The 26,561-nt window shown below is 41.5% G+C and overlaps 1 protein-coding gene across 2 annotated transcripts in view; it reads left to right on the top strand.

Moving 5' to 3' along the window:
* Positions 1–26,561, top strand: part of SPDYA (speedy/RINGO cell cycle regulator family member A) — a 1,384,696-nt gene that overhangs the window by 1,284,267 nt on the left and 73,868 nt on the right. The gene's annotated exons all lie outside the window — the stretch shown is intronic.

Raw genomic sequence — 26,561 nt, 5'->3', positions numbered from 1 at the left:
GACTAAACTTCTCTTTTCCATACCCGGATTCCAGCTTATCCTAAGGGAGTCACAAGCATTTCAAAGCCAACTAATGGATATATTTCCGACCACTCCACAGACATTTTCTCCATAACTTAAATTTGGCTAAAACACGAAACAAGAAATGAGGAAATACTTCCCCCAGGCTACAACCTTATTTAAATTTCCTCAAAGCCTACAAAAGTTACTTCATGTCTCCCACATCACTTAAAGAGCTACTCCAATATATCATCCAACATTTATCCCAATCTTCCATTATTATTCTCCAAATATAAAATTCTTTCTACACCAACATACTATCATAGTATAAAACTTAGTAGACCCAAAAAACACCAACAACCATACTACTATATACCCAGTTCATCAACTATACTTCTCAGTGGTGATATTCACCCCAACCCAGATCCTACTTCAGTAAATAGCTCCCAACAACCTTAATGCCCCAAATCCCTGCAACTAGTGACACTTAACTTCCAAAGCATCCATAACAAAATTACAGACTTCCACGCATGGACATCCCACATCCAACCAGATATATATTGCTACTACAGAAACCTGGCTCAAACCTAATATCAAAGATTCAGAATTCCTTCCACAGGTTTCAATACCATAAGGCAAGATAGACCACACAAGAAAGGAGGAGGCGTTGAATTCATCTTCCCTAAATCCTACTTTATAACTCCTCTCACCAACAGTATCCCACATTTCTCTACTGCAGAAGTCCTAATATCATTCTTAAAAATAAATACCAAAAACCTCTGTATTGTTATACTTTAAATTCCCCCCAGGAGATAGCATACCTATTCTTGAAGATATCCTGGCCTGGATCTCCACCACAATCTACAATGAAACCATTATACTGGGTGATGTAAACATTAATTGGTCACAATTCTGGACTGAATTTCCACCCTCTAATATCAACTTATTTAACTTTACCCAAGTGATAACATCTCCTACTTGTTGTGTCTTTCGGCTTTTCCCGGTTAGGGTTCGCCACAGCGGAACTCCGGTCCGCTAATGATTGGCAGTAGATTTTTACGTGCCGAGTTGTCAGCTCTGATGCACAACCTTCAATGAAGGTACGCCCATTCACGCATGTCTCCACAAAGAAGACGCTCTAGCTGAGAATTGAACAGGACGATGTCTTACTGTGAGGCGACAACGCTCAACAAATATAATGTTGAAGGCTCTGTCATAGACTGGATACTTGTCATTGATCCAAATAAAATTTCTTCTGCTGGTACTCTGTCAAACACTCTTAGTGATTGTCTCCCGCCTGTGTAGTCAGAACATCCCCTTCTCTTCAGAAAGAACACCACTACAAACAAACCCGGAATATGACTAACTTTAAACCCACAAGCAATTTTCAATCAATTGAAACAGACAAACTGGAATATCCTGAAGACCATTCCCCTTGACAATGCAGTTAACCATTTCAACACTACCTTTCTAGAAATTCTTAATAAACTTGCACCTCCTCAGGATAAAATAATTAAATCTTAACTATTGCTCTTGGTTAACCAAATCATCAAAACAATTAATGCAAAACAGATAAAATCTGGAAGCCATGGCAAAAAAAAAAAAAAAAATGAATCCACCTTACAACATTTCAGGCAACTTTGCAACCAAGTTAAAAAAATAAACAAGTCACAAAGCACAAAAAAGAATACTACCTAAAATTCCAAACCAACAAGGCCAACCCTAAAAAAAATCTGGAATGCCATTTCTTCTCTTCTAAATCCTGGATCTAAAAATAATCTTACCCTATTTCCTAATAAAAGTCACTCTGACATTGACAGTCTCTTTAATACCCATTTCATTAATACCATAACTAACATTACATCAAACCTCTCCCAACCTGATTTAGGCACAAACCATACTAGTTCTGTATCATCTTCACTATCCCAGCACACCCACCACCTTTCCTCATCACCAACTCCCAACTCTACTTACACCTCTACCCAGTAAATATCCCCCTTCATGTTAAAACCCATTCCCACCACTACCATAAAAAGACTACTTTCCAAACTAAAATCTGGTTCTAATGCAGCAGATGATCTACCTATAGGATATCTAAAGATTGCTGTAGAAGCCATTGTGTACTCCATTAGCATACTTAGAAATAGGTCTATTTCTGAATCCATTGTCCCTAAAACCTAGGAAATGACTTTCATTCTAACCCTGCATAAAGGTGGTGACCACACAGATCTCTCCAATTACCGTCCAATTGCAGTTCTTTCTCCTATCTCTAAAATTTTGGAGAAATGTATACAATCCCAAGTCCAGGTTTATCTCACTGATACAAAAAAGCATGAGACCAGCAAAGAGTGGCAGTAAATCAGACTTTTTTATTAAGTGCAAAAGCACATAAGGAGTAAAAAATCAGACTGGTTTCGGCTATCCTGTTACTTAGCCTTCATCAGTGTGAATGCATTAAACATATTGCTCCTTATATATAATTAAAAATCAAACATGAGACCAATTAAAGGTGCTCATTTAGTCCAGGTTTAAATAAGCCCCCTAACTTAATGATCCATTTGTTCTCCTTGGTATTTAATATTTGATGCCAGTCAGATTTATGGGATCTGGACCCCCCTATTCTATTAATCACTGTAAAATTAAATACAGCATTGTTATGCAGTATGTTGTGTTTGTATAATGCACTAGTTTGTTTATGGTGTTTAATGTCACTAAAGTGTTCAGACATTCTAAATTTCAAAGGCCTCGATGTTTGCCCTATGTAAAAGACTGAACAACTGCAGCTAGCAAGGTATATTACCCAGTCTGTATGACAGTTTGCAAAAAATGTGATGTCAAAGACCTGAGCAGTATTTTGGCTACTAAAGCTTTTGGTTTAAGAATCCTATGGCAATGGACACAATGTCCGCATGGGAAACATCCGATTAAGAGGTCCCCTGAAAGTGTGACTTGAGCATACTGTTTATCCTTCTCATGCTGTTTGTAATGATTAAAGTGTGCTGCCAAATTTTTTCCTTTCCTAAATGAAAATTTACATTTGTTTCCCAAACTCTCACTTAAATCTGTTGTCAGCCAACAGTATATTCCAGTGGTGTTGGACACTGTCCATCAATACCCCTGTGCTACGACCATAAGTAGTCACAAACCTTAAGGGGAATCCCTCACCTTTGTGTTGTTCTTTATATTGAAGGAGGTGCTCCCTTTCCATATTTTCTACACAGTTTCTAACTTGTAGAACATGTCCATTTTGTACCCCCTGTCTCTGAATCTTGATACCAGGTCATCTCTGAAATGCCCATATGTGCTCTCATCAGAACAAATGTGTTTCATTCTCATAAATTGGGATTTGGGTATGTTCTTGCAGATATGGGGGGGATGAAAGCTGGTGGCATGGAGAAGGGAGTTATTTTCTGGGAATTTATGGTGGACTTCAGTGATCAATGTATAATCCGGAGCCCTAATCACTAAAACATCCAAAAAGGTAATCCCGTCTTTGTGATAATTAACCATAAATTCTATTCCCCATTTATTCTCATTTAAATAACTAATGAACTCCAATAGATATTCGGCATCCGATCTCCAGACCAACCAGCAATCATCCAGGTATCTCTTCCAAATATCCATCTCTCCCAAAAATAGATTGTGGGAGCAGTCATAGATCTGTTCCTCAATATATGCCATGAACAAATCGGCATATATTGGGGCAAATGATGCTCCCATGGCCATACCCTGTATCTGCAAGAAACATTTGTCCTGATAAAAAAAGACATTCTTAGTGAGCACATGTTCCGTGAGGCCAATAAGAAATGTATTGAACCCGGGCGGGTAAAGTTCTGTTTTGTATAACCTGTATTCCAAGGCCTCAAGCCCTGCCCAATGTGGAATATTGGTATACAAGGCTGTAACATCCAGTGTGCACAATAACCAATCCGGTTCAAGTTGCATGTTAGAAATGACCTGAAGAAATTCAGTGGCATCTCTGATTCTGGCTCTTACACATTTAAGTAATGGTTTCAGATATTTAGTGAGGAATAGGGACAGATGTTCGGTGAGAGAACCCCTCCCCGAAACAATGGGTCTACCTGGGGGACTGCAGGGATTTTTGTGTATTTTGGGCAAAAATAAATATATTGTTGGCTGGGATCCATGAATCCAATCACAGATATAAGGCTAACAATATCTCAAAGATCGATATGAATAACATCATAAAGTTGGCCAACAACCATGAGCTGGTGATTTTAGGAGCTGATAAAGGAGGGACTGTAGTGGTGCAGGACTGGACACAGTATGATAGGGAAGCTAACAGACAGTTCTCGGGTGTCTGATATTACACCCATTTAAGCATCGACCCCACCCCCTTCTTCAAAAAACAGATTGATCAGTTTTTGTCTTTAGCTTTAGAAGAGGGTATTATCAATAATACCACTAGGGTCCATTTGACTTTAATGGATCCCAGCCAACAATATATTTATTTTTTGCCCAAAATACACAAAAATCCCTGCAGTCCCCCAGGTAGACCCACTGTTTCGGGGAAGGCTTCTTTCACCGAACCTCTGTCCCTATTCCTCACTAAATATCTGAAACCATTACTTAAATGTGTAAGAGCAAGAATCAGAGATACCACTGAATTTCTTCAGGTCATTTCTGAAATGCAACTTGAACCGGACTGGTTATTGTGCACACTGGACGTTACAGCCTTGTATACCAATATTCCGCATTGGGCAGGGCTTGAGGCCTTGAAGTACTGGTTATACAAAACAGAACTTTACCAGCCCAGGTTCAATATATTTCCTATTAGCCTCACGGAACATGTGCTCACTAAGAATTTCATTTTATCAGGACAAATGTTTCTTGCAGATACAGGGTACGGCCATGGGAGCATCATTTGCCCCAATATAGGCCGATTTGTACATGACATATAGCTCCTTAAATTCCTCTCTTTTCAACCGATAGGTGGGAAAGTGCCAGTGTCTCATTTTTATTTCATTGCCTTGTGCTTTTATTTTAGTTATTATTGGCACATGATCTGAAATAGATATTGGATGCATTTCAAGACCTTCAACTAAATATACATGTTCCTGTGAGATATAAAATCTATCTAGCCTAGCCCAGTTCTTGTATCTTGGTGAGTAATATATAAATTCACTCTGAACTCCTAGTACTGAATTCACATCTTCCATGCCAAAATTTTCATAAATTTCTTCAAAAGTCTACCATCCTTTGTTATATTTTCCCTTCTAGGCCCCCCAGACACATCTTCACTGTTACAAACCAAATTCCAGCCTCCACCTATAAGTAATATTCCTTGCTGAAAGCTGATTATTCCTCCCAGATTTTCTTAAGCTCTGTTATAGCAGCCAGTGTAATCCTCCTCCCTAGCCAGTAGCCCCTTAGTACTATGCATCTTCCATTATTATCTTTTGTATCCTCTTCTATCACTATTAGAGCTCCTCTTGTAATTAATATAAGTACTCCTCTTTTCCTTTGCCCCAGATATTCCGCTGAATAACCATCCTGAAAACCTTTCTTGTTCTTTCCAGGTGTGTCTCCTGTAGCATAGCTATTTGCACTCTGCATTTTTAATATAGTTTACTGCTCTCTCTTTCTTTTATATTTATCTTTCAGATTTAAATACATTACAGAAAGCATAATTTTCTTATATAGTTATTATTACCACCTTTTATATATACTTGCTCTTTTGCTAAATGTCTAGTTCCAACTTTTATGTTACATGTGTATATTGTTCGGCAGGTTGGTCTTTTATACAGTTGTTTCTTGTCATATCCATTTGTGCCTATGTCACATCTTAGATAACTTTTTGTTTTTTTTTGGGTTTTTTTTGAAAGCCCTCAAACAGAACAACACCCCCCCCCCCCCAAAAAAAAAAAACCTCCTAAAACCTATGAACTTAACAATAACACACAAAAATATGTACATCTTCAAATATTAGTTTTTGATTCCTAATAAGAACATAAGTTCTAAGTTGATAGCTACACAAACAGGCTAAAGTTAAACAAAAATAAAGGTTAGTCATGCTAAGACCCATGGTACAGCCTGTGCTATTAGTAAGTGCTATTTGATTTTGTATATCTGTATAACTCTCCCAGTTGAGAAAACACTTGAACGCTTTCAGCAAAAACTTCGTCCAAGCCATTTCTCTTTATCAAATTGTCTTCTAGTGACATGCAAACCAGACACAAAATTGCTAAGGGTACCTTGTTTATCAGAAAAAAAAGCCTTGCAATACTCATTAATGTTAAGTTGTCTATCTCGCCTTCATTCTTGCTGGTTGGGTTCGGAGCCGATCCTCGGCTCCGACTCGGCCATCGTCAAAGGCTCAAGAGCTGCTTACCGGCTCGAGGCCCCCCTATATCCCATGATGCCTGGTGCTAGATACCCAGATCTCGTTTGCCACTTCTGCTGCGAGGTTGTTCTACTGGCTCAGGTCATATAAGCTTCTTTATTATTACTGTTATTTACTGTTATTTTCCTCTAAAAATTACTGTATTGTAGTGTAGAATTAGTCGTTAGTTAGACTTTATTTATTATATTTAGTTTTTTTCCTCTAAATAGCTTTCCCTTCCTAAGAAACTTGTTTAAATTAGAGAGTTTCCCCTCCCCCCTTCTCTCCCTTTTCCACAGAAAGGTTCTTTCCATTTGAGTTAGAGGTTAACCTTTCTTTACTATCTCCTTTAAAAAAAAAAAAAAAAACTTTTTCTCTATAATCTGTAGTGTTAGTGATAAGTTTGTTTTTCTTTGTGGTAGTAGTACTTGTAGTGGGTTGTAACTGTAGGGTATTAATATTTTTTATCGGTTACCTTAGCTTTTTGTGTGAAAACTTGTCCTTGGGTTTCTTCCAAGAATGTCCAAGGATCCAAAACCGTCTGGATTCAAGAAGTGTGACTCATGCTGTCAGAAGATGTCTCTCACAGATGGTCACACTTCTTGTGTTTATTGTCTGGGTGCTGTGCACCTCCAGGACTCTTGCTCCATCTGTCATGCCTTCAGTCCAAGAGTCCTGCAGGAGGGCAAAAATAAATTGATTCTGAGGGGTCTGCTTAAACCCCAAGATTCACTGTCGAAGTCTCAGCCGGTGAAATCTTCCAGGCCACCTAAACCGTCAGCTCCCAGTTCAGAGCTGTCATTGGGTGAAGCCTCACAATCCATTTCGGCTCCGGCTGGAACCGATGTCCCTCCTAGTCGGCTCCGACACGGTCTTCTGAGCCGGCTGAGAGTCGAAAGAGATCCAGGTCTCCTTCTTTGGAGTCGATACGTTTGGCTCCAAAGTCACCCCTGCTCCAATCAAAATGTAGTCACCGATCATCCCACTCTTCTCGGTCCTCTAGACTTTCAGACCATGATTTGGAAAGAATGGTCAGTAGGCTCTTGAAGTCGCAGGCCCTTGCCAAAATGTGGTCCTGCCCTCCTCATCAGGAGTTGGCTCCGTCCACAGCTATTGATATTCCTCCTCCGACTCTTCCTTTGAGCTCGGAGCCGGAGTTCGTTGGGGTTCGAGTCGTGGAACCGTCGGCGCCGATACGCTCCTTTTCGGTTCCTTCGTCAGCTCTGATCCCTTCCATGGTACCTTCTCTGAAGGGATCTGGGCACCGAGACTCCCTCGTCGGCTCAGAGGGGGCAAGTGGCATTGGACCCTTGTCCAACCCCGCTCTCCCTCTCGGTGCTTCGGCGCAGGTGAGCTCGGCTCCCACATCTGCCTCGGAGCCATCTCCCTCGGTGCGGGGAGGGCTTTTGGTTTCGTCAGAGCCTGAGCCTTCTCTGCATCCAGGCAGGGACGCCTTCGAGGTGATGAGGAGTGTGCTGGCAACTGAGTCAGTCCCACGATCGACCCCATCGGCTCCTCCCCCTAAGGTGCCTGCGTCAGCCTCTGCCCCTCTTCCAGACCCTAAGCGTGTGGATCCAGCGCTCCAGGACACCCCCTTGGGTGTATCCTCCTCTTCTGAGGCCTCCCCTGATCTTTCAGAGGAGCCACTTCGCAAGAGAAAATGCAAGAGGAAGCATGTTGACTCCCCCGAGTCTATTACATTGGATACCGACTTAGAGGAGTCAGAAGGGTCCCCAAGATCCCCCTCTGAAGATGTCTCCTTCTCAGACATCCTTGAGATGCTTAGGCAGAGGGGAAACTGGACTACCCTAAGCCCTTCCGAGGATGAGTCAGTATTCCTGGATGCGTTTGGATCCCAACCTTCCACCTCCTGGGTGTCTCCGCCTTTCGACCCAATGATGTCTGTGGTGGCTCAAAAGGCGTGGATGGCTCCAGACACAGTGGAACCGACCCCAAGAAGACCTGAAAAATTCATTACTTCCCCGCAGGACAAACAGTTCTTGACCAAGGGTGTCCCCGTTGATGCCATGGTGGTAGCAGCGGCCACAAAGAATGAGTTGGCTGAAACTTCTTCATCTGTCCATCCCCCTAATAAGGAGTCCAGGACGATGGACAGATATGAGAAGCGGATGTTCTCTTCAGTGACCTTTTCCATGCGGTCCCTGAATTACCTGTGCCACTTTACCCATCTTCAGAGGGATCTCCTGAAGGAGCTTGGAGATACCCTCCAAGATCCATCAGCTGAAGGGGCCCAGGCTAGGGCAACCTCCCAGCTGGCAACTCTTAATTCTGTGGTAAACTCCTCCATGCAGCTCATTTCGTATGCAGCTGATGGTGCAAGTAGAGCCGCAGGCACAGGCATGGCCCTAAGGAGGCACGCTTGGATGCGGCTATGTAACTTTGCAGAACCTTTCAGAGCGTCTTTCACCAACACCCCCTTTGATGGTTCCTCTCTCTTTGGATCATAGGTGAAAGATACCCTTACCAGGTGTGAGCAGGAAGGCAAGACACTCTCTGCTGTAGGAGTCCATTTTTCCACTCCCTCCAGACCATATCCTAAGGGTCAGAAGAGTGGGAAGATGTGGTTCCGGAAATCCCAAGGAGCCTTGCTGAACACACGTGGTGAGTTTCCCTCCAGGGGCAGAGGAGGGAACAATAACAGATGCCGCCCTCGTGGCAGAGGGGGGTCCACAAAACCAGGGCAGCAGAGAATCCTTCCCTGACAAGCCCTTCCAGCATCCCTGAAGGGTTGCCCGGCTGCTCACCTCTGGAGGCAGTCGGGGGAAGCCTATCACTGTACCCAGGAGCCTGGCGAGACATAACACAAGACAAATGGGTACAGTCCGTCATATCCGGAGGCTATAGAATCCCCTTCGTTTGCACCCCCTTAAAGTCATACAAGTCCCTTCCAGATGTTCCACCCAATCTAAGGGACCAAGCAATGCAAGAAGTCTCAAAATTGCTAAGAAAAAGGACCATCCAGCAAGTCCCAGCAGACCAACAAGGATCCGGAATTTACTCAAGGTTCTTTTTGGTACCAAAAAAGACAGTTGACTGGAGACCCATTTTGGATCTCAGCAGACTAAACAAGTCTGTACAAAGAACAAAATTCAGGATGGTCACACACCAGTCCATTTTACCCTTTCTGGGTCAGGACAATTGGATGTGCTCCATAGATCTTCAGGATACGTACTACCACATAAAATGGACAGACGCTTCCGAAGATTCCTCCGCTTCTGGCTGGGAGCCAGCTATTATCAGTTCAGAGATCTGCCCTTTGGTCTCACCACAGCCCCCAGGGTGTTTACCAAATGTATGGCAGTAGTTACCGCTCATCTGAGACGGCAAGGATTCCAGGTGTTTCCATATCTCGATGACTGGCTCCTCACTGCTACCACCAGACATCACCTTCTGCGAGCCAGAGACTGCACCATCGACACTTGCTCCAGGCTAGGTATCACAATAAATTTCAAAAAGTCTGCATTGTCTCCCTGTCAGTTTATCACCTTTATAGGCGCAAATTTAAATACCAAAGACATGCTAGCGAGCCTCCCACCAGACAGGGTTTCAGTGATTCGTCAGCATGTCAAGGTTTTATTAGCATGCAAAAGGATTCAAGCCAGGTTTGTCCTTCAAACGCTAGGTCTCATGGCAGCAGCTATCGTACTTGTTCCTCTAGCTCGTTTTCACATGAGGATTCTCCAGTGGCTTCTTTTCACCCAGTGGTCCTTCCAGCAACTTCCCATGTCTTACACGATTATGATCACTCAGGCATGCAAGAAACACCTTGCGTGGTGGATGGTCTCCACATCACTGCTCCAGGGCAGACCATTTGTTCTTCCCCCTCCAGTGGCTACAGTGACCATGGACGCCTCCCTGATCGGGTGGGGGGGGCATTATCAGGGCAGAACAGTCCAAGGCACCTGGCAACCTCACGAGTATCATCTGCACATAAATGTCTTGGAGATGAGGGCCGTGCTCTTAGCGTTGCAGGCTCTTCAGGACTCTCTTCCTACCGGGACCATTGCAGTTCAAACGGACAATATGTCTATAGTGTGATATGTCTATAGTGTGGTACATCAACAAGCAGGGCGGAACCAGGTCCTACCCCTATGTGGAGAAGTACTCAGACTCTGGCAGTGGGCGATCTCTTCCCAACGGTTTCTGATTGCAATGCACATCCCTGGGAAGTCCAACGTTATAGCAGACAGACTGAGCAGAGCAATTCTCATGCCTCACGAGTGGTCTCTGAACCAGGTGGTTGCGGACCAAATCTTCCGCAGATGGGGCCAACCTTGCTGCGACCTTTTTGCAACTCCCTTCAACAGCAAGTGCAGCAATTTCTTCTCTCTCCTTCCACTCCCCGGGCATCCCCCCAGAGACGCTCTAGTCCATGATTGGCCCCAGGGGCTTCTTTATGCATTTCCTCCCTTCCCCCTCATATCGAAATTGATTCAGAAGGCTGCTGTTTCAGGTTGCAAAATGATCCTCATTGCTCCTTACTTGCCTCGACAAATATGGTTTCCGTTCCTGCACTCCTATCTTCTCGAACAGCCCTGGATTCTGGACCTAGTTCCAGACCTCCTGATTCATCAGTCGGGTGGGCTCCACCAATCCCTGCACACTCTCCAGCTCACAGCGTGGTCGCTCCACCTTCAACCCTAGCCAGGCTCCCAGATATTTCCCCATCTGTGCGAGAAATCCTTTTGTCATCACACAAGTCTAAGACCAGAAAACCTTACGCTAGTAAGTGGAAACGTTTTTCTTCCTGGGCAGAGGCAAAAAGCATAGAACCCTTTTCAGCCCCAGTGCACTCCATTTTGTAATTTCTAGCAGAACTCTTCCATGCTGGTTCTGCTTCAGCTACAATTAGAGCCCAGTTAGCGGCAATTTCAAATTTTCACATTGGCCTGTCGGAAAACAATATCATGTCCCATAAGCTGTGTAAAGCCTTTCTCAAAGGAACCACTCTGCTCAGGCCCCCAGTGAGAGATCCTCCACCACCGTGGGATTTAAATTTGATTTTAACTTCGCTAATTTTGCCCCCTTTTGAACCTGCAGCTTCTTGTTCGCTGAAGTTCTTATTTTGGAAAACCCTCTTCCTGGTAGCTATTACTTCAGCCAGAAGAGTTTCGGAACCACAGGCTTTTCTGTCCGTCCCCCATACCTTGTGTTCCACAATGACAGGGTTGCTCCTAGGACTAATCCGTCCTTCCTTCCTAAGGTCTCTTCAGGGAGTAACTTAAATCAGTCCATAGACCTTCCTGTGTTTTTCCCTAACCACTCTAACAGGGCGGAATATAAGTCGCATCAGTTAGATGTTCACAGGCAGCTACGCTTTTATTTGCATAGAACCAAGGACATTAGAAAATCAGATCAACTTTTCCTGTCTTATGCAGTAGGTAAACAAAGTCTTCCGGTCTCCAAAGTAACCTTATCCAGGCAGTTGACCTCTATCATCACATTCATATATCAACTGAGGAATAAAGAATTGCCAGTTAAACCAAAAGGTCACTCCACCAGAGCTTTAGCTACTTTGGTGGCCTTTCAAGGTAGGTTGCCCATGGATTCTATTTGTGCTGCGGCTACATGGGCCAACCCACATACTTTCATTTCGCATTACAAGTTGGATTTGGTTTCCAGGAGCAGAGTTGATTTTGGTTCCACTGTTCTGAAGAGTCTTTTCCGATGAGCCACTCAAGTTTTTAGGTGCTAGGGACGCTGTCCCAACCAGTAAGAATGAAGGCGAGATAGACAACTTAACATAAAGAAGTTATGTACCTATCATAACGTTCCATGTTAGTTGTCTTCTTCTCGCCTTCTTTCTTGCGTCCCACCCTCCATCCCCCTATCCTAGTGGACCGAGAAGAGTTCTTGCTTTTTCACTGGCTGAGTCTTCTCTGGCTATTCCTTTCTGACTAGTAGTCTGTCCAGTAGGATTTATGCATTCTAGGATAGGATTTCTTTATTATTATGTCTGCAGTTAGACTTACCAAACGAGATCTGGGTATCTAGTGCCAGGCATCATGGGATATAGGGGGGGCCTTGAGCCGGTAAGCAGCTCTCGAGCTTTTGAAGATGGCTGAGTCAGAGCCGAGGATCGGCTCCGAACTCAACCAGCAAGAAAGAAGGCGAGAAGAAGACAACTAACATGGAACGTTATTGTAGGTACATAACTTCTTTTTCTTTCTCATTTACATGCTTTATAATAAACTTGTTACTGGATACTGCCTAGAGTTTTTACCTAGTCATTTCCCTATGCAAGCATGGGAAGAACACACTGATTTTTCTTTTGTCATACTCTTTTAACCAGACCAGTCTGCCCCCCCCCCCTGCTTTTTTTTGTTTGTTTTTTCCATTGCATTGCATACATTTCTCAAAACTGAACAAAGAAAAAGAGAGAAGAAGGGTGAACAAGAAAAATCAAAATAACCTGTTTATATTAGTATCTCCGTTAAATTAAAAAGGAAAAAACTGAGAGAGCTTTACTTCAAGACTAATTGGTTTTGTATTATCTTTAAAGCTGTCACACCTGGGAAAACCCCTGATTGTTTTCAGGGAACATTATGTCCTAGCCAATTTCTCTGTTCTTTTGTTTTCTTTTCCCTCTCCCTCTTAAAACAGAAGTCCTTAATCAGTCTTTTCCCCATGCAAGAATGAAAAAAAAAAAAACATTAATTTGAACTCTGTCATGCCCCTTTAACCAGGCTCCTTTTTTCTTTTTTTTTTTTTTTTAATCATTACATTGCTTATGTTTCTCAAAACTGCACAAGAAGGAAAAGAGAAGAGGGGAGAAAAATAAAAACAGCACCTGTTTACAATCCCCATTACACCCAAAACTAGCATGCAAAGAAAACTATGCAACACAAATACAGTACTATTAAGAAAAGAAAGTGTTTTCTTTACATACAGTTAGCATTCTCCCCTCTCTTCCCTTCCCCAAAGCATATTTCCAAACATTAATGACATGAAGGAGAGCATATACTTGAGTTTGCCACACATCAAACAGATTTTGAAGAAGTCCAATATTTCCAGATTTTCTTGTACTGTCATATTTCACAAATATAATTATTGAATTGCAATCCCACATTAAGTTTCTGATTTTATTGCTGTTCGTCTCCATCACCTAAAACCTCTCTGCTTCATTTCCAGTATACTCTCAATTCTTCTAGTCAGCTCTTGCATACTTACTATTAAAGGACTAGGTTCCTTTCAGCATTTTACATTGGTATTACCACAAGGTCTTTACAAAAGCAAATTAAAGAGCAGCATTTGTATGATATTAAAATCAAAGGTGTGAAAAATGCTTTATACAAACATTCTGAAGGTTGTTTAGGTTTTAAAAAGTTTTTGTTTTACATTTTAGACTGTGTATATATGGATGTTAAGAGGGGGTGATTTTAAAAATAAACTAGAACAAAAAGAAACTGATTGGCAGCTGAAGTTGAAGGCAGACTGCCATCCAGGTCTTATGAAGCTATTATCATTAAATGTTTTTTTTAAGAATAGGTTGTGATTGTTATTTAATTGTTGACTCAATTAAGATTATTAGGAAAATTATTGGTTAAGTGCTTGAATAAAACGGTGTAGTGGGAATTGTGTAGTATTTCTGATAAAGTCTAACATTTGATAGACGAAAGCTGTGAATAAAGACACTTCTACCAGTGCTCTTTACTTCAAGCTGCTTCGGGGAAAAAACTTTCCTCCCATAATTTCCCTGTGCCCTAACCTCAGATCTCATTTGCAGAGATGGATGGATCTCTGCACCAGAAGCTAAGTGCTTCTTAGTAAACCATTTTCCCCTTTTGGTTTGCTTCTCAAATACTATATCCTTTTACCTCTTGCATTTTTTATATAAGTAGCACTGTTTCTGTGTTTTTCTTCGCTACATTTGTCCATATTCTCTACATTTCTCAGCTCTTTGCAGCATCTGGGCAGGAGGCTTAGCTCCCCTTTTCACTTCTTACTTCTACACAAAAAAGTCTTGTATTATCATCTCTGTTATATTACTTAAGTGTAACTTTTAATATTTCCTTCTAGTTATTTCTTGCTGCTTGATAAGTCAGTGTAGATGATAATTTTCTGTTTTTTTGTGTATAGCACAAGTTATATTTTTCTTGCTGAGTTTGTTGGTATGGATAAGAGCTTTAGGTAATGTGGCAAGTGTGGCCAGAAAATCCCATCTTGGGACACACATGATCTTTGTGTAGTGTGTTTGGGGCTGGAGCACTTGGAAACAGACTATGCCACATGCAAGGCATATGAACCGTTTTCCTTTGGCCATCTGGAGAAATAAGTTAATTTTAAAAGGTCTTCCTCCTGATAGCTGGGCTTCCTTGGTGGACAAACCAGACAAGCAAAAGGAAAAAGGTGGGTGGGGGTGGTGGAGTAAAGGCAATGACAAGGAAGAAAGAAAAAGAGAACTGGATGAGGCTAGCCCTTCCTTGGACCCAAAAGTTCTGAGGCAGAAACAGCTGTATCCTTTTTGCACCTCTGTCAGTGTAAAAACTCCTCTGTTGGCTCCTTCTGATTCTGAAACCACTGTCATCTAAGATAAGTCTCCTACTAAATCTGTGAGCTGGCATTCTTCAGAAAAAGAACTGTCCCACTTCCTTACCTCCACCCACCTTTAACTTCCTCACTTAGTTAGGACCAGATGATGATGCCTTTCCTGAAAGTAAAGATTGAGAAGGGTGTCATCTCATTCCTCCCATTTCAAGTGTGGCTCATGTTGACCCACTTTCACCCTTGCTTGCACTTCCCCTGGTCCCAGTTGCAGCACCAATGGTTTTGGAGCAGAAACTTCAGCCTGAGCCTGCCTTTTTGGTGCCAACCAGTACCTTTAACTTAGCATTGATGTCTTTTTATCAAATTCAGTCAAAGCAGACACCTTCAAAATCAGAGGAATCTTGGAGCGGATTGCTCAATGTCGACTCTTCTGCACCATCCTTGGTGACCAAATCATTTGTAGACATTTTTGGTCTCAGAGTCCTCGGCCTACAGTGAGCTGATGGGATGGAACATCTGAAAGCAGCTGAGACTGAGGAGGAGGGAGATGGAAAATTATCCTCAATCTTGAGGCATCCCTCTTCTGTGCTGCTTACGTCTGCTTTGGCTGAGACAAATGTGGCTTATGGTCAGGGATCTCTAATGCAGACAGATTTAGGGTCAGTGTTTGAGGTTATAAAGAAGATGCTAGATATTCCTCATAGGGCACGGGCAGAGCTTTCACCGATATCACTTTTAGCCCCTGGCACCCATCTATTGGTCCTTCATCCCATTTATCAGAATTCCCAAAATTAGAGCAGGATGGACAGCCTCAACAAGTCAATGCAGGCTCAGTCATAGTCCTCTGTGGATTCAGAGCAGCCGCTCTAAATATCCCTGGGAAAAGAAAGTGCAAAGAGAGGCACACAGACTCCCCTACTAAGTCCTTAACATCAGGCAACAAATTGGATGAGTGAAAGGGCTCCCCACAATTAAGTTGCTACCATTGGCAAGATCATTGAATTGATAAGACATAAAGGATTTTGCTAACCGACCCCCACACCAGGATGAAGAAGTACTATTTCAGACTTACTAATCTGCACCCCGTATATCTTGGATGGTCTGTCCTGCTAGTCATCTTATAGATTTGACCATCAAGAGAGCATGGCAGGAACAGGATTCTATGTTGGCTATACTCCAAAAAACCTGATAAAATTCTTTACCCCCCCCCCCCAAAAGATAAGCAGCACTGATCCAAGAGACCTCTGGTGGACTGTATTATTGTAATAGCAGCAGCCTCCAAGCAAGAGCTGAGAGATGATGCAGCAGCTGTCCATCCACCTAACAAGGATTCTAGAGCTCTGGACAGAATGGGGGAGATTTATATATATATATATATATATATATATATATATATATATATATATATATATGTGTGTGTGTGTGTGTGTGTGTGTGTATAGATATAAATATGTATGTATGTATATATATATATATATATATATATATATATATATATATATATATATATATATTAACACAGATAGCACAGGTGGAGTTTTTAGTAGAATCTAGAACAGAAGCTGCTGTTAAAAAGAAATAATTAGTAAAGCATACAAAATATTGCATGATAACTATAAGAATCAATGAGAGGATGTTAGAAAGGATTGGGAAGAGAGACTAGATAAGCAATTCACAAAGAAACAATGGGGGGATATACATAGGTCTCCTAAATATGCAACAAAGTCTAGAAGATTTAGGATCTTTGCTTAGAAGTGTTTACATAGGTATTTTATACCCCATGTAGACTCCAAATAATTTTTCCTCAGGTAGACAGCAAATGTTGGAGGTGTGATGGGGAAGAAAGAGGTAACTGGGAACATATTTTCTGGGAATTTAATGAGTTGGTAAACTTGAAAGATTCCCTGCAGGCTGCTCTGTCAGAGATACTGGGTGAGCAAATTGGTGTAAGTAAGGAAATTATTTTTGAGCTATGATACAGAATCAGAATTGCCTAAACATAGTAAGGCCTTGCTGAGTCTAATTATGGTGGCTGTCAAAACGTACTAACTAGAAAATGGAAATCAAAGTCTAAACCAACTTTACTAGAAGTACTGAATATAGTAACAGAGATAAAATAACTGGAATTGGGATCTTTAGAAAAGGTTAGGAGCAAATTACACAGGAAAAATGAGACTTGTGGGAACAATACATGCAGAGGAGGGACAAGGTTTAAAAGAAGGCTGGATCTGAATGAGCTATGTAATGTTTGATTGACATTGACTGAACAGATTATAAGTGATGTATAATGTCTGCAGCTGTGATTATGTCAATATGGTTTGTGATATATAATGTTTGTGACTAAAATTATGCCAGTATGGTTGGTTTTCATTTATAAAAATGTATGATTGCCTGTGTCATACATGATAATTTAATAAAGATGTTTCTTGTTAAAAAATTAATTGCAATATGGTTTGTTTTCATTTATAAAAATGTATAAGTGCCTATGTCATACATGATCATTTAATAAAGATGTTTCTTGTTAAAAAGGAATTGCTATAAACACTGACAACAAATGAAATATTAATTTTTAAATGAACATAAAAACAGAAAGAGAATAACTCTAATAATGAGATGAGAGGAAGGGGCACCCAAACTGGTTTTATCTGAGCAGTAAACCAGAAAAATCAGCAATGGTCCCTGTGAAGGGTTGGAGGGCTTTCTTCTTTGGATGGCAGAAAAAACAACACTCACGCCTTGTGACAGCCAAAGACTTCGCTGTCAGGATATGCTCAGCTAATCAGCAGTCACAGGAAGAGAGTTGAAGGGGAGTCTGAGTTGTTAAAAGGTGACCAGTACTGGGTTACCTTGGCAGATAAGCCAAAATGCCACTGAGGCAGTGGAAATGAAAAACATCTAGACTGACATAATTTGTGGCTGTCTGATCTGAGTGAGCAAAAAGCTCAGTTCTATCAAGATAAACACAGTGGACAGAACCCAATGTCATTTTGCTCCACAATATGTTTGGAAACACATACCAGGTTGCTGTTGTCAGAAGGTTTTATTTGGATTGTTTCACCAGTAAGCCTGTTCTTATTTTTTAATACATTCAGAACCTTGTCTGATGGCTTCTCTACCTTTGCCTAATTTCTCATTTATTGCAGGACAGTGGGAGCAGTGTATTTCCAGGATCAACTAGATTCCCCTACAGCCCATTCATTCCTGCCTGGTAGCTACAATCAGCCCTCCATTCCTTGGCAAGAGTTGGATGGTACGGAACCTGGCATGCTGCACATCATGGAGGGTTGGCTTACCTGCTTTCCCTTAGAAGCACCCCTTCCCCTTCAGTATCTGCATGCTACTTAGTGTGAGTGCACTGTGGGTCATGTGAGCTTGGCTGACTCTGAACTTCACTAGATGAACATCTAGTGCTCCTGCTAAATGTCACCTATCTGCTGAACCACTGCCAACCCCACCCCCCAGGATTAGTGACCTTGCAGAGGCTGCTTACTCCCATCCTCACTGGCCAACTTCTGAGCTGCTAGTTGAACTTGGATTGCATGTGGTGTAGTTAGGACTTTATCCCTCTATTCCATGGAGGTGATTGTTTCACTGCTTAATCTTGTTATGGTTGGCATCCCTTACCACAATGTGTGAGGACCATACTGACAATGGAGGGAGTTTGAATCTCACCACTGCCAACCAGTATACTATCTGAGTATGTTAGGGACAGGGGCTATGGTCCTAGGGTCTGCTCCACTGCCCCAGACAGGTCTGATGGCAGTGTCTCATGTCATACCACCGGTATCCAATGGGTTGAAGTAAAATGTGCACAAATCTGATTCGCTAATCAATTTACCAAATGCAGCGTGACCCTAACAGCATAAAGGGAGTATGCACTGCTGCCTGTGTATGGACTTCCAATATCCACCCCAAGACTAGAACTACAATGTGTACACTGACCACTTGCATAGCTGAGTCTTTGACCTAGCACCCCAGATACCTTTCTCACCAGTTTCTCTGTCAACCACACTGTCTTGCAATGCCCCTTTTCCTTGGTAGCTAGCTTTCAAACAACTTTATTATTTGTACATGCACATGCATATACACTAACTCATAGATAAGGCTGGCAGAATTATCCAGTTCTCCGCAGCTTTTTACCCTGACAAGCTATTACTAACATCACCCTAAGTATGCCGATAGACCAAACACATTTAATCAAATCTAAAAATGTATATCTCATTATGCCAAAATACCCAAGCAATCTTGCTTCTTAAGGCAGATAGCACAGATTTGCCAAACTACAGTGTTAAACATTACTCTCTCCATAGATAATAAATACAAGTCACAATACCTTAAAACTGAATAAACAAAACTTTACTTAAAACAGTTACGAAGCCAAAAAAATGCTGGCATATTTTCAAATAATCTGATGTCAGGGAAATGCACAGAGAAATCTGTTTCACACACTGGGAAACAGGAACTAAGTCAAAAGTTAACTGTAATTACAAATAAATAAATCAATACATTATAAAATAATAATAACAAACAAAACTAGCACCTAGGCATACATTGCCTTCAAGGTTCCTAGCTTTAAGTTCAAGAAACTTCAAAAATAAGTTTAACCAATCTGCAGAGGACAACACTTAACATATGGATCAATAACAAACAGGAAAAACGGATGCTTCACAACAAATATTAAAAATTCAACTCATTATTCTTTCCTTTATAACATAAAGTCTCAAGAAATAAATATGTTTCAATTTGTAATAGTAAAATTGTATAAAACTGATATAACTTCAATAGAATTTTTGGATATTTTACTATACCTAGAAAATAACATCAACTCTACAATGTACAGGAAGACTTGTACTGGATACCTTCCCAGTTATGGATCCATGACCCATAATCCTAGCACTGCAGGTGGCTACTGTTTGTGGTGCATCTCTTTCTGGGCCCCTGCTTGATTCTTAACAGCTGTGCACCAGGGCCAAGACTCTGCTTTGACTAGTTAAGCACTGCTATAGGGCAGTTGCAGCCTTGTGTCACAACTGGAAGAAGTTTCCCTTCCTATTAAGCTTGCTAACAAGTTAGGATGATGCTGTACAGAGCTTCAAGTAGCACTATTTTTCTTTATTGGTTAAGTTTCACAACCGGTGGTGGTGGGGTGCACTGTGACTCCTATCTACTTTCCTCCCCGACTATTCTTAGGAGGCTGATTTTGACCTCATTGCAAGACCATGTTCAGCTCCACCATGCAAGAGCTGAAGGGTGGGGGAGCTTTGTTCTCCTATGAACCCTGGGCTCTACTGGGAGGAACTGTTTACTCTACAGTGGGGTTAAGATTGTGACAGACCTTCAGTTTGTCTCTTAAGCCCTGTACCTTTGGGGTGTTGAGGGCAATGTTCATTTCCTTCTCAGACCTTTGTCATTGGTTATTCCACCCTAGGGCAGGGAGGTGGTCTCAGATCTCTGGTAGGAGACTCCGTCTTGTGCCCGCCAGCCTGGATGGGATGCCAAATCATTTCAGTTTGTTGCCTATTACCCCTGTTCTCTTGGATTCCATTTTTTTCTGTAGATTTATGGTGGTTGACTTGCACTTTAGTTTTTTGCTGACCTAACTCCCAACAGCTGGCCTTTAGCTACCACCAGTGCATCCTTGTCCAGTGGATCTGTCATACATGCCTTAGCCTCTCTTGAGCTCAACCCGACCCATGTCTGAGGCTGGTGAGGAGACTGGGGACACTGGTAAAGCATCATACTTCTGCCAGGGAGTATGCACTAATCATCATCCAGCAGCAGCCTTGTGAGCTCTGCAGTGGCTGCCTTTGGAAAGTGTAGTGCAGTGTGGAAACTATCATCCTCTTAATGCTCGTATTGCTGCAAGCCTAGGCAGCCTCCTTCCCCCAGGATGTATGGGCCAGCACTGGCTGCTCACTCCCATCCTCCTCACCAGGTCCCTCCAGTGCCCTTGCTGTTAATCAAACATAAGTCATCTGGGGCACAAACAGGGCTTTTATCCCTCTGCAGGGTCCAGGTTAACCTTCACTCTAGTTCTTCTGTTCTCCTCTGGATTCTAGCTCCTTCCCTCCTTCCTTGTGGATTTACTCCTTGGGATTCTTCCTGCAATATCTAGTATATGCAACTGTGACCAATGAGACATTGGACTACATGCTGGTAGCTTCATCAGCTTTTACTTTTAGGCTGTACACTATTTTAAAGGAAGCTAGACTATCCATTTGCATGTATTATTAGGAATTTGATACAGGCCAAAGTTTACAGTATTGTAAAGATGCATATGTATATATTGCATACCCCCTTTTCAAATACAATTTCCACATTCTTTAAGGTACTGTGGTACTGTATATAAAGCATTAGATGTGTGACTGTCAGATTATTATACTGCACAAAAGTGAAATTTTATTAGTGCAATAACATTGATAAATATTTTTCAAATATTCATATATACTTAGATTACCTGCTAAATGCAGTTCATTGTCACAAGGGAACACTCCATGGGTACAACAAAACAAAGCTAATCCTGGACAGGATGCCAGTATGTAGCAAGATTCACTTGTACAATTGTTAATACATTTCGGTCTCTGCAACTGCCTGAATAAATCTCCAGCTTTCTGAACAATGTTTCAAACATCAAATATTTAGGGCAATCTGTGGTCTTCAGTTCTGCTGCTGATAGACTAGGAACTTTTATCATGTGTAACAAGGTCACAGTCTTTCTGGATATTCTGGATTTGGGTGAACTCTAGCTTTCTTAAGAACTTATTTCATATCTTTGGATATCTCTCTGGATGCTTCTCTAAATGCCTCAGGTAAGGAGATGTCACAATTTTTTAAATTCAACACCATCTCTGAGAGGCAAGCTCATTTCTAGAAAAAGTCTATGATTTATCTTCAGCAACTTCCCATCTTCACTACAAGCAACAAATGAACATGACTCCCCACACTGCTTCATTGAGCAGCTCTATGTATGCTCATTACATCCTCCTGTACTGAAGAAGATGGAAGTTATGTATTTATCATCATGCTGGACCCTTTCATCACAGTCTGGGCAATCTTTAGGATGTTGATGTGTTGATTGGTCTGTGAGCCCATATCTCTTGGACCGTTCTCTTCTCAAAATGTTCCCCTCATCCCAGAGAGGAGTAATTCACAGTTACTGTTGCTGATGGAATGGAAGAAGAAATTATATCATTGGGGAAGTTAACCACCATTTATGATGAATCCTGCAGACCCGAGTTGTGTGTGTAGGTGCATAGGTTTGATTTGAAAGTTGAGACCACTGAAAACACTGTGACATTCCCATGTAAAAAGGTGTCTCAGTAACAAATACTGTGGTAGATTCCATCAATCCTAGGACTGTGAGAACCAGTGAGGCTCGTGGTATGTGTTTGTGTAACAGTCTTTGGGTTGCATCTCAGATGGACTGAATTCTGTCAGAAGGAAGACTGACCACGAACCTTTTAATGTGTATATGGTACACAATAAAACTAATGGCTTGAGTTGGCTGAAGGCATACTTTTTCGTAATTTACAAAAATACCTAAGGATAGACAGAACTGTAACAAGTAATCTCTGGCTGTTACTACAGACTCTGGTTGTAGCAGTTAGTAGCTAATCATCCAAGTATAGGAAGAAATTGAGCCCTTTCATTCTCAGCTATGCTGTGACTACTGCCATGCACTCAAACATCTGAGGGCTGTGGAGAGATTGAAGAATAGTACAATGAACTGATAATGATTGTCTCCACCAATATGTTTTGGTAATCTTGATGTGGAGGTAGACAATCTTGAGGTCTGTAGAACACATTCAATCATTTGCCTTCAGGAAAAGCAAAAATCACTTGCACTATAAGCATTCTGAATGGTGTCTTTTTGATATATAATTTTAGGTCATTGAGATCCAGAATGTGCCTGGAATATATTCCAGACCCCATCTACTGTGGTGGAACCTTTTGTGTGACTCTTTTTTTTTCTAAGAACATGAAATTATCCGCCACCTTTAGCTGATGGGATGGAACATCTGGGAGTGTCTAAAACTGAGGACGGACATAGAAAAAAGGTATGATATTGCCTCTTGATAGTATCTCTCTCTCTCTTACCCTGTCCCCTATTTCTTTCTCTTTGCCAATACTCTGATATCAATCCTTGATAGGGAAAGCAATCTCTAACCTGCAGTTCAAATACATTCTTGGCCTCTTCCCATTATGTTACCTTTCCCTCTCTAATTATTTGCTCCCAATACCTTGGTTCTTTTACCAGTTTTCTCCAGTAATTTTCAGCCCCCCTCTTGCCTATTGTCTGTATCCCTAATTGCAGTCAGCAGTATTGGCAGAATTTCCTTTCTCCATTCCCATGTTGGCTTAGTTCTTAGAACACTTTCTGCTATTTTATGAATATAATATTCTTCATGGTTATTGTTATTCTCCTTAAAGATCTGCATCCAAGTTTCCAGTCTTCTCCTTGTTTCTTGAGATTTCACCCTGCTTCATCATCATCCCTTTCCACTTTAAGTTATAAGTTTCTGCTTGTGTTATGTATAAGAGCCTTAACTGTGTAGCTCTGAAATATCCCTTCAAATTGAGTAATCCTAAACCGCCTTGTTCAATTGTAAGAATCAGCTTATCTCACTTGAATCTTACCGTTTTCCCCTCCCAGATAAAATCCTTCAGCTCTTTATTAATTGCTATCCACAACTTCTCCTCTGGTTGATAAAAATATGCCTAACCTGTGTATAAAACTAAAGGGACTAAAACATTTTAACTGCTTGCATCTTGCTATCCATAACCATATAACAGAGATTCCAATTTCTCAGTTTTTGTATTATCTTTTTAGTCTTTTCCCACATGTCATTAGCTGCCACATCAGAATCCTTTTTAATCCATTCTTCTAAGTATTTACTTTTATCATGTCCCCATAAATATGGATATTGCTGAACCAGTTTGTGTGGGGGTCCATCATTTACAGCTATTGCCTTTGTTTTAGCCTCATTCATTTTGTATCCCGAAATGATTTGATGTAAAATGTAAAATAAAATAAATAAAATAAAACTGCCTCAAAATGTTCCACAACACTGAAGTGTCCTTTTCTGGTTTTATCACATATAAAAGGTATAAAATAATATCATCTGGAAATAGAGGCAGATTTTCTTGACTACCATACCAAATATAGCCTGAGTCTCTTATTTTCTTTGTCAGTAGTGCTAAATATAGTGCAAATAACAAAAAGGAAAGAGTACACCCCTGCCTGGTTCATCTGCTCAAACAGAAATTATCAGAGGTAACTACCCACTTTAATTTTCACCTCCGATCAACCATATAATTCTATCAGGGAATGCAAATGCTTCCATTGCCCTGCTCATAAACTCCCAGCTTACTCTGTCAAATGCTTTCTCTGCATCAAGACCCACCAACAACAGCAGTATTTTCTTACATTCTGCTTCCCTCTGGATCAATGTTCATTGTTTACAGTAATTCCTGACAGAACTTTTGCTTATATCAATGTTTATATGGCTTCTTTCTTTGCCAAATTCTGTTTTTTTACTGTTTCTGAGGAAATTTTCAGTATTTCTCCCTGAAGTGCAGGGTGTATGTGTGCTGTTAGACACTAGGGGCTGCCTCGTCCAGTCAGAACCATGAATTAATCATGCTTGTCTTTACTATTGTCACTCTACTTGATGTTCTTCGTGTTTCACTGTTTCAGTCATTACATATGGGTAATCTGCTGGCAGGTTGCCCTCAGTCGGCCTGATAAACAAAGTCTTGGGTCCTGCATTGGTTGCTGTCCCTTCTTCCATGATGTCAGGTTGTCAGGGGTATAAAACATGCAACCGATGCCATTTTCATCAGTCTTTCTTGCTGCGCGATGCCCAAAGCAGAAGCAGTTCGCAAGTGCCGGTCGTCCGACTCCTGAAATTTTCATTTTCGAGTTTCAGAACCAAAGTCTTCAACCTAAAGCTAAGTACCCCATTGGGGAAACTGTTTCTTGCTCCTTACCGATGTCAGTAAAAGTTAATAATTGTATTACTTGTGGGAAGCAAATACCTCATAAGGATTTTCATTTGTACTATATTCCTTGCCTAGGCCCTGACCACAACGTGCCTTGCTGTCGGTTTTGTGCTAAATTTAACCAATGCACTATTAAGCATCGGTATATTTTTGCATCTAAATATTTTGGCTGAAGATTTAACTATCCAGAAATGTTGTCGGTTAGCAGTCAGATTACCCGAATACACAAAAAATGCAAAAACAAATGACAGAAACGGACCTCCGAGGTCCAATACCGACGACGAAGCTTCTCCTAAGCCAGTCGCCGGTATTCAGTGAGGCACTTTCGCAGCCCCTGATACCCGCTACTTTTGATTCACAGGCCTCTACTGAGACCCATTCAGGGTCCGGTATGCCACGAGACACTTTAAGTATTGAACCCGTGGATGTCTCTACCTTAGATGGGTCCAGAGCCGCTGAGCAGGCACCGACTTCTGAGGGTGTTTTCAGGTCTAAAGATTTGTATATTAAACCGACGCCATCTTCAAAACCTAGGCCAAAACCAACTTCTATGTCTAAAAAAACTGACACTTGGGCCACGTGCACAGGCCCCTATGCCTAAAAAACAAATGATCAAAATGGCTGAGGATTTAATTACCTTGATCAGGGGTTCCCAACCCCCTCCTGCTAAGAGGCCTAGGCAAGGCACTGATTATGAATCTTCAGATCAGGTTTCCATTTATTCTGATTCCTCTTCTGATCAGGAATTATCTATTCCACCTTATGAGGACTCTGATGCAGAAAAATCCATCCCTTCTGTTTCTCCTCCTGAGGATTTTTCTTTTGGAGAAACTTTGCATACCTTAAGGGAACATTTTCATTGGGAGAGTCAGGATTTTTCAGAATCTAAAAAGAGGCTTAGGGATTTCCTTCTTCTTAATCAGCATAGGCCTTTGGCTATACCTCCTGTTCTAGACATTATTGATGATGTTTTCTCAGAATCCAGCATGGCTCCTGATTCCCTGCCTCTGGCTCCTAGTAAGCCAGACAGATATTACAGGGTTCCTGACTCCCACAAATTCCTTTTTAAAAACCCTACTGCTGACCCTGAAACCATTTCTCAGGGTCCCAAGGGTGTTAAGGCTTCTTCTGCTAAAAATCCTACCCCTTCTGATAGAGACTCCAGGGGGCTGGATAGATGGGGTGAGAAGGTTTACACATCTGCAACCTTGGCAATCAGCGCTTTAAACTGTCAATTTCATATGCTTAAATATCAGCAACATGTCATGGGCTTACTTAAACAGAAAATGATGTTGATTTCTGACTGTGTGGAAAATAAAGAGTTACAGGATTTATTGCATTCAGCTGAACAAGTTGAAAAGCATACTTTGCAATGTGGTTTTGATTCCTTGGAGGCCTCTTGCAGGGCCGCTGTAACTGGATCTGTGATAAGAAGGCATGCTTGGCTCAAGGAGCAAAATCTGCCTGATCATGTTAAAGCAAAATTGTTGGATGCTCCTTTACAGCAGGACAGTCTATTTGGTAATAAGGCAGAAGAAGTTTTGAAAAAGATGGAAGACAAAGCTAAATCTATGCAAACTGTAAAAGATTTCCTACAAGTGCAGCCACCCAGGTTCAGTAGGCACTGGCCTACTAAGAACTGGTCCTTTCCAGTACCCACCAGAGCCACACAGGTCAAACCCAGACACTCTAAAGGCTCCAGGTTTCA

This window comes from Protopterus annectens, chromosome 1.part2, assembly GCF_019279795.1.
Source record: "Protopterus annectens isolate FY-2018-M chromosome 1.part2, PAN1.0, whole genome shotgun sequence".
In the NCBI taxonomy this organism is placed as follows: Eukaryota; Metazoa; Chordata; order Ceratodontiformes; family Protopteridae; genus Protopterus; species Protopterus annectens.
This window is presented reverse-complemented; position numbering and strand designations above follow the sequence as displayed.